Source organism: Durio zibethinus, unplaced genomic scaffold (genome assembly GCF_047325235.1).
Source record: "Durio zibethinus cultivar Kanyao isolate XHJ-2024 unplaced genomic scaffold, ASM4732523v1 HiC_scaffold_387, whole genome shotgun sequence".
Lineage (NCBI taxonomy): Eukaryota > Viridiplantae > Streptophyta > Magnoliopsida > Malvales > Malvaceae > Durio > Durio zibethinus.
Genome location: NW_028323010.1, coordinates 1,892,501 through 1,897,500, shown reverse-complemented (window position 1 = coordinate 1,897,500; position 5,000 = coordinate 1,892,501).

Below are 5,000 nucleotides of genomic sequence, written 5' to 3'. Positions count from 1 at the left end.
CGATTCAGGGACTTGGTCTGGGGTCTAGGGCAGCATCCGCCGCGTGCACGGGCTGGAGCTCGGCTCCCTTTTTTTGCATGCAAGCCAACCGATCGAGGCCATGGGCGCCTGCCGGTCACCGGAGCAACCAGTCGCCGGACAAAAATCGCCGGAAGGCATGCACGCCCTGTATTTCGTTCGAGGGACGTTGGCCGGGGTGCACGCAATGGGAGGCCCATCGCGCACACCTACTCCCCCCGTGGGGGGGGGGAGAGGGGGTGCCGGACCACCACCCCCTAAAGAGCATTAGAGATTTTACAGATATGCTACCAGTAGACGTTAAAATGTCTGAAACGGGGACACTTTTTCCAAACAAGCAAATCCCACACCGAGGGTGCGCAGGTGCCGATGGTGGTCGAGGCATGTGCCCGCCACAAGGGCCAACGTGAGCCGATGGTGGTCGAGGCAACCGCCCGCACCAGCTCGAGGCATGTGCCCACACCAAGGCCCGGCATGTATCGATGGTGTTCGACGTAGGGGCCATCTTCTGCTGATGGTGGTCGAGGCAAGAGCCCGCACCAAGGGCCAGCGTGTGCCCATGGTGCTCGAGGCAACCGTCCGCACCAGGGCCCAGCGTGTGCCGATGGTGGTCGAGGCAACCGCCCGCACCAGGGCCCAGCGTGTGCCGATGGTGCTCGAGGCAACCGCCCGCACCAAGGGCCGGCTTGTGCCGATGGTGTTCGAGGCAACCGCCAGCACCAGGGCCCAGCGTGTGCCGATGGTGGTCGAGGCAACCGCCCGCACCAAGGCCGAGCGTGTGCCGATGGTGGTCGAGGCAAGCGCCCGCACCAGGGCCCAGCGTGTGCCGATGGTGGTCGAGGCAAGCGCCCTCACCAGGGCCGAGCGTGTGCCGATGGTGGTCGAGGCAACCGCCCGCACCAGGGCCCAGCGTGTGCCGATGGTGGTCGAGGCAAGCGCCCGCACCAAGGCCGAGCGTGTGCCGATGGTGGTCGAGGCAAGCGCCCGCACCAGGGCCCAGCGTGTGCCGATGGTGGTCGAGGCAAGCGCCCTCACCAAGGCCCAGCGTGTGCCGATGGTGGTCGAGGCAACCGGCCGCACCAAGGGCCGGCGTGTGCCGATGGTGTTCGAGGCAACCGCCCGCACCAGGGCCCAGCGTGTGCCGATGGTGGTCGAGCCAGGAGCCCGCACCAAGGGCCGGCTTGTGCCGATGGTGTTCGGGGCAACCGCCCGCACCAGGGCCCTGCGTGTGCCGATGGTGCTGGGGGCAACCGCCCGCACCAGGGCCCAGCGTGTGCCGATGGTGCTGGGGGCAACCGCCCGCACCAGGGCCCAGCGTGTGCCGATGGTGCTGGGGGTAACCGCCCGGACCAGGGCCCAACGTGTGCCGATGGTGGTCGAGGGAACCGCCCGCACCAGGGCCCAGCGTGTGCCGATGGTGCTGGGGGCAAGCGCCCGCCCCAGGGCCCAGCGTGTGCCGATGGTTATCGGGGCAACCGACCGCACCAGGGCCCAGGGTCTGCCGATGGTGCTCGAGGCAACCGCCCGCACCAAGGCTCAGCATGTGCCGATTGTGATCGAGGCAACAACCCACACCAGGGCCCAGCTTGTGCCGATGGCGGTCGAGGCAAGTGCCCGTACCGAAGGGCAGCCTATGCCGATGATGGTCGATGCATGTGCCATCACCATGCGCCATCATGTGCCATTGATGGTCGAGGCCTTGGCCGAAGTTCGATTTTGAGCCACGGTGCCCATGCTTGGCTCCAACATGTGCTGGTGCCGCATTTTTTTCACTCGGGACAGCATCGCCGGAGCATCGCCGGAGCATCGCCGGAGTACCGCCGGAGAACCTGACCGGCGGCATTGGGGTTCCGGCGATTGGGAGGGGGGCCGGGGGGGTGTGCGCACATGATGTGCGATGGGTGCTGGTACTTGGCCTTGTGTTGGCCCCCTATCCCTCATCAAACCTCTGAGAATTCACACCCCCTTAAAGAGCATTTGAGATTTTACAGGTTTGCTACCAGTAGCCGTTAAAGTGTCTGAAATGGGGACACTTTTTTCAAACGGTCACAAAATCTTCTCTACTTCGAGTTTTTAGCTGAATTTTTTTGTGCATGCCAACAAAAATAGAAGGATCATGCCTACAAAATTTGGGGCCAAAAATCCTTATAAAAAAATTTTAAAAAATCCCGAACCGCAAAAAGTTTCGAAAATCATGAAAAATAGAAAACGAGTCATCTTCCAACGAAACTTCACGTGAAGGCTTAGGGGACCATTGTATGAATTTACAAGCCATAAAAATGGCATTGGCACGGCAGAAATTTGAAGATGTGCCTAAACCCACCAGGGCCCAGCGTGTGCCGATGGTGCTCGAGGCAACCGCCCGCACCAGGGCCCAGCGTGTGCCGATGGTGCTCGAGGCAAGCGCCCGCGCCAGGGCCCAGCGTGTGCCGACGGTGGTCGAGGCAACCGCCCGCACCAGGGCCGATAGTGTGCCGATGGTGCTCGAGGCAACCTGTCGCACCAGGGCCCAGCGTGTGCCGATGGTGATCGAGGCAACCTGCCGCACCAGGGCCCAGCGTGTGCCGATGCTGGTCGAGGCAAGCGCCCGCACCAGCGCCCAGCGTGTGCCGATGGTGCTCGAGGCAACCGACCGCACCAGGGCCCAGCGTGTGCCGATGGTGCTCGAGGCAACCTGCCGCACCAGGGCCCAGCGTGTGCCGATGGCGCTCGAGGCAAGCTCCCGCACCAGGGCCCAGCGTGTGCCGATGGTGCTCGAGGCAACCTGCCGCACCAGGGCCCAGCGTGTGCCGATGGTGCTCGAGGCAACCTGCCGCACCAGGGCCCAGGATGGTGCTCGAGGCAAGCGCCCGCACCAGGGCCCAGCGTGTGCGGATGGTGCTCGAGGCAACCGCCCGCACCAGGGCCCAGCGTGTGCCGATGGTGGTCGAGGCAACCTGCCGCACCAGGGCCCAGCGTGTGCCGATGGTGCTCGAGGCAACCGACCGCACCAGGGCCGAGCGTGTGCCGATGGTGGTCGAGGCAAGCGCCCGCACCAGGGCCCAGCGTGTGCCGATGGTGGTCGAGGCTGCCGATGATGGTCGAGGCAACCTGCCGCACCAGGGCCCAGCGTGTGCCGATGGTGCTCGAGGCAACCGACCGCACCAGGGCCGAGCGTGTGCCGATGGTGCTCGAGGCAACCGCCCGCACCAGGGCCCAGCGTGTGCCGATGGTGGTCGAGGCAACCTGCCGCACCAGGGCCCAGCGTGTGCCGATGGTGGTCGGGGCAAGCGCCCGCACCAGGGCCCAGCGTGTGCCGATGGTGGTCGAGGCAAGCGCCCGCACCAGGGCCCAGCGTGTGCCGATGGTGGTCGAGGCAACCTGCCGCACCAGGGCCCAGCGTGTGCCGATGGTGGTCGAGGCAAGCGCCCGCACCAGGGCCCAGCGTGTGCCGATGGTGGTCGAGGCAACCTGCCGCACCAGGGCCCAGCGTGTGCCGATGGTGCTCGAGGCAACCGACCGCACCAGGGCGGAGCGTGTGCCGATGGTGGTCGAGGCAACCGCCCGCACCAGGGCCCAGCGTGTGCCGATGGTGGTCGAGGCTGCCGATGGTGGTCGAGGCAACCTGCCGCACCAGGGCCCAGCATGTGCCGATGGTGGTCGAGGCAACCGACCGCACCAGGGCCGAGCATGTGCCGATGGTGCTCGAGGCAAGCTGCCGCACCAGGGCCCAGCGTGTGCCGATGGTGGTCGAGGCAACCGCCCGCACCAGGGCCCAGCGTGTGCCGATGGTGATCGAGGCAACCGACCGCACCAGGGCCCAGCGTGTGCCGATGGTGCTCGAGGCAACCTGCCGCACCAGGGCCCAGCGTGTGCCGATGGTGGTCGAGGCAAGCGCCCGCACCAGGGCCCAGCGTGTGCCGATGGTGGTCGAGGCAACCGACCGCACCAGGGCCCAGCGTGTGCCGATGGTGCTCGAGGCAACCTGCCGCACCAGGGCCCAGCGTGTGCCGATGGTGGTCGAGGCAAGCGCCCGCACCAGGGCCCAGCGTGTGCCGATGGTGCTCGAGGCAACCGACCGCACCAGGGCCGAGCGTGTGCCGATGGTGGTCGAGGCAAGCGCCCGCACCAGTGCCCAGCGTGTGCCGATGGTGGTCGAGGCAAGCGCCCGCACCAGGGCCCAGGTGTGCCGATGGTGGTCGAGGCAAGCGCCCGCACCAGTGCCCAGCGTGTGCCGATGGTGGTCGAGGCAAGCGCCCGCACCAGGGCCCAGCTTTTGCCGATGGTGATCGAGGCAACCGGCCGCTCCAGGGCCCAGGGTGTGCCGATGGTTATCGGGGCAACCGCCCGCACCAAGGCTCAGCATCTGCCGCTGGTGATCGAGGCAACAACCCACACCAGGGCCCAGCTTGTGCCGATGGCGGTCGAGGCAAGTGCCCGTACCGAAGGGCAGCCTATGCCGATGATGGTCGATGCATGTGCCATCACCATGCGTCATCATGTGCCATTGATGGTCGAGGCCTTGGCCGAAGTTCGATTTTGAGCCACGGTGCCCATGCTTGGCTCCAGCATGTGCTGGTGCCGCATTTTTTTCACTCGGGACAGCATCGCCGGAGCATCGCCGGAGTACCGCCGGAGAACCTGACCGGCGGCATTGGGGTTCCGGCGATTGGGAGGGGGGCCGGGGGGGTGTGCGCACATGACGTGCGATGGGTGCTGGTACTTGGCCCTTGTGTTGGCCCCCTATCCCTCATCAAACCTCTGAGAACTCACACCCCCTTAAAGAGCGTTTGAGATTTTACAGGTTTGCTGCCAGTAGCCGTTAAAGTGTCTGAAATGGGGACACTTTTTTCAAACGGTCACGAAATCTTCTCCGGTTCGAGTTTTTAGCTGAATTTTTTTGTGCATGCCAACAAAAATAGAAGGATCACGTCCACAAAATTTGGGGCCAGAACTCCTTCTGAAAAAATTCTAAAAAATCCCGAACCGCAAAAAGTTTCGAA